Source organism: Nothoprocta perdicaria, unplaced genomic scaffold (genome assembly GCF_003342845.1).
Source record: "Nothoprocta perdicaria isolate Ctin4 unplaced genomic scaffold, notPer1 scaffold_315, whole genome shotgun sequence".
NCBI classification, from domain to species: Eukaryota; Metazoa; Chordata; class Aves; order Tinamiformes; family Tinamidae; genus Nothoprocta; species Nothoprocta perdicaria.
Window position 1 is genome coordinate 244,641 of NW_020455550.1, and position 12,067 is coordinate 256,707.

Consider the following 12,067-nt stretch of genomic DNA (forward strand, 5'->3'; position numbering starts at 1 on the left):
CATATGATGGTAAAAGTACCCTTCAAGAGTTCTGCAGTGGCTGTGCGTGGCCCGGGCGCTTCCTGTCAGTTTAAGCAGTGTCTCTAAAAGGAGCAATTGGACATTCCCGTTGTCCTTCTTTGGCTGGTTGGTGGAACTGAATCAGCTGAAAACTGATAGCTCATTAGACTGTCTTGTGTACTCAGTGCAGGGGAATACACTTAGCAAGAGAGCATGTGATTTAGCAGTTAAACATTGGATACAAGAGGATTAGTTCATAGTGTTCAGCTTTTCTTGAGAATCACTTTCTAGCATAGCATTCTGCTCATTGGGTACAGTGGAGTTTTGAAACCTATGCTCAGTCTTTGGGATGTGGTAGTATTAGATGTTTATTTCCTGCTTTTCGTAATAAAGAAGGCTGTTGATATACATTCTGATAGGTTTGATAGATACAGGAATATTAACTTTCTGGAACAGCACATCCACTTTCTAGTTCTACAGAAGAATGGGTAAATTGGAAATAACTTCAGTTTCCATTCATACTTGGTTCATGATCTGCTTTCTCGGGGATTCCTTATTTGTTCCTCTCTAACTTCCTCTGCTACTTACCATTTGCATTTAAATCAAACTACAGCCTTCATAATGTTGGCAAAAATGGCATTAAGACAGAGGTAGAAAGTACAGTTTCAGTTGCCCCTTCTTATTTCCCTAGAGAGAGACCAAGACTTTTAAGGCAAAAAAGACTTGCCGGACCGGACACAAGTCCAGTATTCCAGGTGGATTTGTTTGTTTGTTGTTTTAGACATGTTCGGAGGGTTTGCATGAGTCCCTTGTGTCTGAGCTGATGGCTTGGACAGGTTTAATAGCAGTGGAGCTTGTTTAATGCAGTTTTTTTAAAAAAAAAAAAAAAAAAAAAAAAAAAAAAAAAAAAAGGCTGTCAGCTTATAACACCTCTACTGAGCTCGTACGAACGTATCTTCTGAAGGAAATAGCTGTAAGGACTGATGTTGACAACAGGAAGTTGCAAAATGTTTCCTTGCAAATAGCTATCATAATTCTACATGGAACACTATAAAAGATTCTCCAAGTTTAATGGGGTATGTTTTATTAGCTGGAAAAACAACTGGAAGCTTGGCAAAGTTTTAATCAGTTGTGATGAAGAACCTTGTAATTGAAAGATGACCCCAACCTTCCCAGTAGGATGGATATCACCTTCTCATGTGTTTGGTGCTTGATACTGTCCAGCTTATTATGCTTGATTTTTTCCAATTGCCCATGCTTAGTTTGTGCTTCCTGGTTGAATGCTAACCAGAAAACAGAGTTAAACTGTAGTGGAGTTAAAGCTACTACCATGAGAACACTTTAAGTATTTGTTGAATTTAAAACATTTTAAAATGTCTAAGTATTTTATAAATATAATTTTGTCAAGATAAAGAATATAAATTGCTTCCAGATTCTATCCGGTGTGTTTGCTGTTCCGTGCTTTAATCATTTGTAATTAATTCACTGGTAGTTGTCTGAATCTTACTCTTTGAGGAACAACTCTTAACTCTTACAATGTATTGATAGTATCACAGAATACTAAGAAATAACTGAATATTTTTTTTGAGCGTAATGTTTAAAATAGTTTAGAGGAGCCTTTATATTCTATTGCTAACTTTGGACATAAAGAGAAGAGAATAGCCTGCTTTCACATGCTAACTTCAGCCTTTGAATTTTCAAACAGCAGCTTTGCAGTGTGGTGAAAGTCACGGTAGTAGCATGGGGTGCAGCACATTTATATATATGGAGGTGTATTCAAATTTTAACAAAGAACAGTGCACAAGTAATATGTAAAAGTAACATTGTAGTAATGTCCATAATTCATTGGCTCCATGGCTTTTGACGCATTTTGGATATTTATAGCATTAGTAAAGCCCTGTGTGCAGTATACTGCAGGTAACTCTCTGTTTTAAGGACACAGTTGGATTGAACCTGGAAGATACCATTAAGCTTCCCTTCAAATACCTTAGGAAAGGATCAAGGTAGTGCTGGCCATTCAGCATCTTCAAAGAGCTGTTCTTAAGTAGCCCCAAAAAGTTTGAGCCTCATCAAATGTAACAGAACCCGTGAGATAGATATATCATGTGTCTCTGCAGGGATGCCGAGGAGCATGAAAAATCATCATTTGAACATTTGTAGAATGCTGTAATGAGTGGGCTCTTCCGAGGTGGAATGTTGTTATTGTTACCTTGCTCAGTTGGTTTGCCAACAGGAATTGAAGTTTCCAAACATACTGAGCTGCTCTTGTGATTGAGCTGTTCATTTTCATATTAATAGTATAGCAGATCAGAGAGAGCACTTGTGATTTAAGCTCTTTTTTGTGTGTGTGTGCAGATACAGATACTTAAATTAACCTCAACTCTCATTGCCAGAGGAGGTGGGTACTTTGTAGTTTTAACTCAATCCCTCCTGTCAACAAAATTATGCTAGAACAATCTGGGATTTCTTTGTGAGGCCTGCAGCAAAGAAAACACAACTTTCAGGAAGCTCCAGAGGTCAGCAGAACAAGAGGATAAAGGTCCTTAGCAATCATTAATGATTTGAGTGAGTCTCCAAAAAAGAAGTGAGTATGCGGGTACTTAGAGGTTGCAGGACTTGTGTTGTTCTCTAGTAAATCTTATAGGACTGTTTTAGAGAGATCATAGAATGTAATCCAACCTAAACTGATAATAAAAGCTGCCTGTATAAGTTACAGAGTTGAAGTTCTGGATATACCTCTGTGTTTTTTACTGCTATTCTCAAAATAATTACTATTTTAACAAAGTTAAAAGCTTAAGAGGTATTCTCTGTCATCATGCAATCTTTACGATGACAGAGCTTTAAAAAGTGACTTTTGGAGTTTGCAGGAAAACCCTGTATAGATATACTAATATTTGTTTACTTGGAAGGACTTTATTAAAAGTCAAACCTAAATGTGAATATTCTAATATTTTATAGCAAATGTGAACAAAGTCTAAAATATAGTCATGAACAAAGTCTAAAACACTTGCTGGGAGGTGATGATGTGTCAATTTAAGTTACTGATAAGTGTAGCAAATCATGTCCTTTGACAAAAATGGAACAAAACTGAGATTGGCAACTTATAGCAAACAAAAAATTCAGCTGCCTTTTCTCCTGAGCAGTTCACTTCAGTGTTTTAAAGATGGATAATGCTCAGCACAGAAAAACATAAATAGACCATTTTCTTATGTTGGCTGAATCACTTGAAAAATTGCATGTTAACAAAATTAGGTTTGATTGATCTAACATCATGTGGTAGAGACTAGTGTACTGGATTGCATGAATTGACTTAGTTGTTGATATCTTTAAAATACACCCTGAAAGGAACTTAGACTTCAGTAAAAATGGTACTTGGTATTCTTGTTTCTGGTATGATTGGACTCTTCAAAGAGCCTTTTCCTGAAGTATGTGTGGTGGTGTTTTTATTTAGTTTTTTCTTATTCAAATGTTACAGATTTATCAGTATTGTACAGTTTATAGTCAGTAGTAACTTTTTTCCTTCACATTACTCATTTTGTTTCAAATCTGTTTAAATCTAGAATTTATATTTTACATGCTACCTGCTTTATTTTCCAACTCAAAATTGTAAGAATGTCTTTGTACGAAGTTCTTAATAGATTGGCAGATAAAATTCTTAGCCTCTCTCAGTGGATTTACCTTGGAAATTTGTTTTGCAGTGAATGGAGATGTTACTTCAGTTTTACCCAGTGTTCTGGATATATTTGCAGTGTCATCTCTGCTCATTTGGTGTGAAGAATGCCATTTCTGAGATTATTCTTTATAGAATTTACATTTTAGAAGTTAAGTTTACAAATTGAAAATAATGTCCATATGCAGAAACCATTTTAAAAGCAATAATATATAGGTGGTAGGGATTTCAGCTGCTCATCTTATTTTTCTTAGCTGCTTAAAAGCGCACGCAAGCTGCAACTTAAAAGCTTTTAGTGTGAAATAAATATTTGCAGTATTGGACTTAAGAACTGAAAAAGAAGTACTGTGTTATGCATAGAAAATTGTGCTCTCCATCTCAAAAGTTGTAGGGATGGCAAATCTCTGCTCTTTTTTTCTTGTTTTTGCCTTTCTGCTTATATATGATTAGAAATGATTGCTTTTTTGAAATATTGGTTTTAACTGTAGTTCATATGCTATTTGCCTACTGGCATTTCAGTTCTTTTTCTCCTTTATTAGGTCTAAAAATTGAAAAGGAGAGTTGAAGTAGAGGTTTGAAAGTAGAAACTTCTGCTTATTTAAGGAAGAAAAAAGATAATTAGTGCTTTAAAACACCGCAACAACTAGACTGCTTCAAAAGCAGATGGTCTCTAGTACTCAGTGCTTTGGCCAATCTTTTAATTGCTTCAGCTGTTTGATTCTAGGTGTTCCTTTATCATTTCATAGAATGAATTAATAGGTGGGCAGGATCATAGAATCCTTAAGGTTGGAAGGGACCTCAGAGATCATCTAGTCCAACCCCCCTGCTCACGCAGGGTCACCCAGGGCATGGGGCACAGGGCTGCGTCCAAGCGGGTTTTAAAGATCTCCAAAGAAGGAGACTCCACAACCTCTCTGGGCAGCCTGTGCCAGGGCTCTGGCCCCCTCACTGTCAAGAAGTGTTTCCTTAAGTTCCTGTGGAACTTTTGGTGCCTCAGCTTGTGGCCGTTTCCTCTAGTCCTATCGCTGGCCACCACTGAAAAGAGGCCGCCCCCTCCTCCTCACTGCCTCCCTTGAGGTATTTATACACACTGATCAGGTCCCCCCTCAGCCTCCTCTTCTCCAGGCTGAACAGACCCAGCTCCCTCAGCCTTTGCTCATAGGGCAGATGTTCCAGGCCTCTGATCAGGAAGGATATCTTTTTTATTTATTTTTTATTTTTTAATTGCAAGTTTATGTATAATTCTGTTTACAAACCTGATGTTCCTGTTTAAAACAGCAATAGTATTGAGACTTATTCTTGTAAAAAATGGAATTGTGGCTTTCATTCAGTAGCTTTTCTGCAGTGAGCATTCTCTAGCTGTGCATTCTGATACATACTATATATTTTACAGTTCATCTCCCCACAACTCACCTGGTGAGTGACCATATACTTAGCTGTGTTAGTGCATGTTTATTATGCTCAATTTATCAGATAAATCAGATTGATTCCTAAAATGGAAAGTTACAGATGCCTGCAATTTTATCACTCCATTAGCCTTTATCATGTGCCAACCTTATTAGTAATTTTATAGTTTCTTCTAGGTTATTATTAATACTGAGTAGTTGGGGATTGAGAATTGATCCCTAAGCAATTTGTCTAGGAATATTGTCCCAGTTAGTAAAACTCTGTTAATAGTTCTGATTTCAATCAATGGAGATTTTTTTTTAGGAAAAAATATGTATATTATACTATATGTTTAATCAGAAAAGGACATAAAGACGTGCAATAAAGATTCAGGTGGTAACTAAAATCTTTTGCATTTATGGTAAAGAAAAGCATTAACTGCTCTTACTGTGTGGGATGTCACATTGGTGGCTGTTTCACTCTGCAGCCTTGTCCTGAGCTGGGAGTCTGATTTCTTCTCTCCAACCCCCACTTCCCTGTTCCCTTTCTGTGCTATTTTGCTATTTCCTGTTTTCCAAGATCAAGTAGAAGTTATTCTGTAGGTTTGTTTGATTTTTAGCCATCTTGTGTTTAGATTCAGATCAGAAATATAACTTAAACATTTCAGCCATTATACTGTTTCACTTGTGATATATATGACAGTTGCTAGGAAATTTTTACTGTATATTTCTTAACTATGCATGATGATCGTGTGTCTACTAGGAACTATGTGCTAGATAAGAAATGAGGGTAGCCAATTAAAATCTGCTTGGGAACTATCTCTTAAGTTGCATGAAAAAGCTGAATAAGGAGTATATAATTGTTTTGTTACTGTATTTTAATCTTTATCAAAAATACATGCTCATGAAATTAAGGAAAATGGGGTGCAGCTTTCTACTGTCATTGATATATATCTTGATTAAAAAGTCTCCTAAAACAATTTTAAATATTCATTCCACTAGGAAATTGAGCATGTTGCTGTCACATTTGTTATTGTTTTCTGAACCACTGCTTGATAGTGTCTTAATTAAAAAAAAAAAAAGACAAGTTTCAATGCTGGTACAGAAATACAGTTTACTTTTGGATAGACTTAGAACTAGATAAGCACTGTGAAGTATTTAAATAATGTGACTACGACAAAAGCTCAAATACAATGACAGTCAGAAAAGGAGAGTAAAAGCATTTTATCAGTCCTTGATGAGAACTTCAGGCATTTATTATTTTCTTGCAGTGGCAGTAAGTAGACATGATAGCATAATAATATCACCTCAGAATGTGATAGTGTAGAAGGTACTATATCTACTACAAATATGTGTGTTCTTTTACTAAATCTAGAGCTTTATTTAAGTGTAAATATTAAACCATGATTTGTCCTTGTTTTAATGTTCTTCTGTTCCGTGTAAGGGACTGGAGTGGTGGAATATGTCTTTTGACAGACTAGACCTACAGGGTCAAGTAAGAATATTATAAAGGATTTAGTTTCGTTTCTGAAATAGACAAAGGCCTGAAAATAAATGCATAGTTTACAATAAGTGAAAACGTAATTACTATACCATCTTAGTTTAGTGCTGGTATTCTGGAGCATGTTTGAAAAAATATATATATTTCCTAAGCCCTTGTTTTTCTTGCTATCCTCTATAGTATCATATCCTATGTAGATTTTTACTCGGGGTTTTGAAAGCTTGCAGTCACTCGCAGCATGAGCCATTGCATCAGCTCTGACCTCAAGAATGGTGGAAGATACAAACTTACAGTGTGAATGGTCAGTTACAAGACAAAAATATTGAGAATTGTGACATGCACTCTTTAGGTCTGAACCTAAAGAACAGTCGTAATTAGCTCTAATTACAATAATGTCCTGTTTCACATTGCAGAAGAACAGCCTCTTGAAGATAACAACTGTAGCATAATCAGCAGCATGATGTTGCATCCAGATCTGTCTGAAAGAAAATGTATAGAATCAAGCACTTAGATCTCTGTACTGTGGGTCTTTTTTATATTTAGCTTTGAAATTGTTTCCTGTTGTAGCTTGTGCTTTTAGCACAAGGTTAAAGGAAATAACATCCACTTTTTTGGAAGGCCATTAGTGAGATCAAGAAAGGGCTGCATAGTAAGCAAGAGGCATAGTTTTAAGCATATTTTTAAAACAGATTTTAATGTTTTGAGCCATCTTCAGGGTGAAGTGACTCTAAATGAATTTTGCTCTTCGGTTATAGTGCATGTATTTAGTAGTGTTTGGTTTATTTACTTAGCTTGATCCTATTCTTTCCAGGACCAGTTTATTTCCTTATCCTGTGACTGAAAGTTCCATACTCCCCTCCCACCTTCCCCAGCATATAAAATACATATATTAGGTAATACTTAGCAGTACCTGGAGTATAATTTCTTAATCTCTTTGAAGAGTTGAAACTACAAATTTAAATAATGGAATAAGGATCTGTAAAACTTACCTCCTTTCTCCTTCTGTCACTTGCAAGTGTGTCCTTAGGTGTCACAGCAAGTGCGGTTTCGTATCAGCTGAACCACTGTAACTTCCACTGAAAGTTTCTGAGAACAAAAGCCTGGTCGTGCTGGGTAAGAGGCCCAGTCTCACTCCATGCTCTGTCTAGAACAGAGACCTGAAGTACATGATATATATATATATATATCTATATATAATGTATGTGTGTATATGTGCCTGCAGGGAAGTAACAGCAGAGCACAGTTAACTGTCTCGGTGTTTGCTGCTCTTGTATGAAGGCACTCACTGTCTTCATTTTTTGGTGCCACATCTTCTGCGTTCTGTTTCGTTTACTGCCATATGTGCAAAACCCTTCTTCTTCAGACTAGAAATTGAAAATTGACTTTTGCTTGGTAGCCAGAAGAAGCCAAAGACACCAAGTGTATGATCTGAAGATTTGACCTCTTTTGTATTTGGAGGGGAAGAAAGGAAAGAACCGCCTATCTTAAATACTCTGAGGTGCCCTATTTAATCATTAAATGCATCAAGAGTTATTGACAAGTAAACATCTTTCTATAAAAGATGCTCCTTGCTGCTGTGCTTTGAGATGAGTGGTGTTTTGAAGTCTTCTGGGAAGTTACTTCGTGTGGAACCAAGAAGCTTATATCTGTTAAATTTTTTGTCTTGCCCTTAAGTATGCTAAATCTGACCCAGGATGCCTTAGCATACTGTGACAAACACTGGGTTTTCAGCCATAGCTTGAATACAGTTCTACTTCGGTTAGAATTTCGTAGAGCCTAAACTAGACGCTTCAGTGAGAGTTCCATGTCCAAACTGAAAAATTCTCTTGGAAAGGAGGCAATTTTTGCCACGGAAACCCAAGAAGAGGCTACTCTTCTGATTACCTGAAAAGGGAGTCTGGAAGCCCTACCCTGCCGTAATCTTAGGCTTCCTCTTACACCTGGCAATTGGGCTGTTCCCTTCATCAGTGTCTCAAACTGAGTTACTTGAGGAAGTGATTCCGTTGCCCTTTTTGGCATTTGGAAAGCCCATCAATATATGAAATCTGCATGGTTTTGCAGTAACAGAACTACTTGAGAACTTTATCTTTGCATCAACAAGTCTTCTAAGTTTAGGATGTGTGCTGGGCAGAGGAGAAGCTTTCTTGTTTTGGTTTTATTTTTACATAGTGATAGGAGAGAATACTGAGTTTTTCCATCTCTGTACTGTACTTGAATTACAACACACATGTCTGTATTACAGTTCTCTTAAGACAGGATGTAAATAAGACATTTTCATCTCTTTGAGGTTGCCGAACTTTGTTTTCCCCGAGTCTAGTTCACACTAAGACTTCATTCTTCGAATGTTCCCAGAACTTGAAATTTTCAGCCAGACAACTGCATACATTCCACAGTGTTTTAAAGCGTGGGGAGAAGGCATTGGGATCAAGCTGTCACATTTCCAAATCTAAAACACAGCAACTCTTCATACTTGTTTTACTTTGCTATTGCTCAAGCAAGAAGAGTTGTCATTGTTTAAAACTGGCCTTTTTTTGTAGCATCCCTTCATGCTGTCTCCAACATAGACTCTTGTGTAGCTGGTCCTAGGAGATCTCCCTACTCTTGGCTGTTTCCCTATTGGGAGTGTATTTGAAGTTGAGAACTCTGGTCCCTTGGCTTGCTCTTGGCCTGACAGCAGAAGGTTGCACTTTATTTTGATAGTTCCCTTTCTGTGCTCCTCCTGCTTGATAAACTTGCATGAGCACCAAGTGTAGAAGCTTTTTCTAAGAAGGGAATCTGTGTATTGTTGAGTGGATGTAGCTTGGCCTTATACCTCAACGTTAAGCTTTGAAGTTAGATATATTCTGAAGGAATTGAAGGATATTTGAGGCCATATCCTACTTAACTTTTTTAAGTCCCATGAGATTGAGGAAGGTAAATGGAAGTACGGATTCTTGTGGAGAACATTTCCAACTTTAGGGAAACTTGTGCTGCCAAAGCCTCTTTTTTCCTATGTCTTGAAAATTCATATGATGAAATTGCATAGTAATCAAAATATTTTATTTAGAAATATTTTAGATTTGTCTTGAGTGAATCACATGTGCAAGTACTTCCTTGCTGAGAGAATCTAAATAACTGTCTGTGTAACAGGAAACATTTGATATTAAACCAAACAACCTTCCAGCAACTGCTGTTAATCAGATAAATTTTAAGCAGCACTACAGTTCAGACACTAGAGCTTCACTAGAGTGATCATTTGAGCTTCTTGTTCTATTGAATAGTTGTTGTTTAATGACCATATTTTACTAATCATCAAATAGGTTGCAGTCCTAGTGCATGTCATGCTTCTTGCGCAAATAGTTACGACTGTTGTTTTTTTTGTTCTACATACAGAAATGACTTCCTCTTTCCTGAATAAATACAAAAGGTACAGAGTAGAAGAAAGATAAAATTGTAGGGGTGTGTATAAAATGTAACCGCTGAATCAGGCGAGTGTTCCAGGTTTTCGGGAAAGTGCTTCCAGACGAGAAGGCACTTGCATTCAAAGAGAGGGATGAGGTAGAAGGTCGGATTCCGAAGTCCACTTTCTTAGGCTATAACCACATACCCTCGCGATGAATCAGCAGTTACTGGGTTTATAGGAACACTGTTTGCAGACTCTCATAGGAAACAAAACTGTGATACTTTGCAATCTAGAATTTGTGTTGCTGCAGTTCTGGCTTTTGCAGTACAGGACTTTATGGTGGAAAGGCACATTATCTGAGAGACCCTGTTGGGATCGGAACATTGTTTCATCAGTAATTTTGGTTTAAACCTCTTACTGTTTCATAGCGTAGGTATATGATGTTAGAAGGCTCTGTTCTTAGATGTTGAATAATTAAAAGAGATGGAAAAGGTCTAAAGTTTTGAATTGTGCTGGAACAGGCTGCTATCCTGGCATACTCTTTTATCGTATTGCAGAACATTTTGGTTCCATGGCACACATCCTCACTCCCTTTATATAGACACACAGCTTTAGTTAAATAAAAAATGGTTGGCCTTTATAGTTTGGGGCTTAAGCATTATAAAGCTGTGTTATTAATTGTGTTTTGAGATCTACCCCACTCTCTCTCACCTTGTATTTGTTTTCTGAGACTTAATCTGATAAATAATTTAGGAGAGCAAAGTAGTATTTTTCTAGCTTTACTGAAATGACAGCAAATTAGCTGGGGGGCAAAAGTTGACTCCTTGAGATCACAAGGACAGAAAGAAATGAAAAAATAAATTTCTTCAGCTGACCATCAAAACAGTTAAACTGGGACTATTTGACTTGGTCCTAGGCCTTGTACATCACTCGTTTAATAATGGATACCTAATACGTCATTTAGCAAAGGTCTGTCTCCATCTTGACACCATGTAAAAGCATCCTTTCAAAGGTCTGGACAGGGATAGTGGGTATGTTTAAACACACTGCATCAGTTTAGGTTTTATTAGAGACAAGTTAATTCAAATTCAATGTAAAGGTTAATTCTAGAGCTGAGCCAAACCATCCATCTTGCTGATGGGTATTTCAAAATTTGAAATTGATGAATCTGAATTAAAGAATTGTGATTGGAATTCAAAATTTTGTGGATAATTGATTCATTCTAGGATTAAAACAACAGCGTGTTCTGAGGGGGCTATTTGATGATTGTCATCAAAAACACATCAGTGGTTAAATCAGTGGCGAAAACCATGGCAAGTAAAGGACTCTTTTCTAATATTATGTAAAATGCATAAATTGGACAATGACTGCCCTTACAAAAACAAAGTTGTCCATGTCTTATGTACTCTGACATGGCCAAGACGAGTGAACTTGATGGGATACCTTGGAAATTCACTTCTGAAGTAGAGAGGATGGAGCTACTGTTGTGGTGCAGTTGGCTTAGGCCTACTGAGAAGTACAGCATAGATTGGGAACAATTTGATTCCATTAGTTTACACGAATATCAAGAAGCCTCAGTCAGGTTGTGCTGGGGAAACTGCAGGGTGTTCAACTGCAATAAGCTGTATATGAAATATATATCCTTCTCCCAGGGGTACTTGGTCTTTTTCATTCCTAGCAATCTTTTAAAACTTCAATAGAAAACAGATATCAAAAATTCAGGGGTCATTTTAAAAGGAACACCTATTTAAATAAGCTTAACTTTTAACATTGTATTATAAAAATGAGTTTCTTCCTTAAAAACAAAACAAACAAAAAAAAATTGAATAAGAACCCTAAAGTGGTAGTGTCCTTTTCAGACAGACCTTGAGTATGAATTCTGGAGGGTGAGGGTAGGCTATAATCACTGATATTCCAAGAGCACAGTTCCAGTGTTGTTCAAAAGCAGACGTTATTGTGGTGTGTTAAAGAAGAGATCTCCAGATGTGTTGGTGCTGTCAATACTGGAGGCTGCGCAGAGGAGGAGGTGAACTCAGACTTAACATTTTCATACATAGCTGGGCTTCCAGATTGTGTAATGTAGGAGCATTTTAGTGGCTTGGAGGGAGAAAGCAGCGCTGAACATTGAT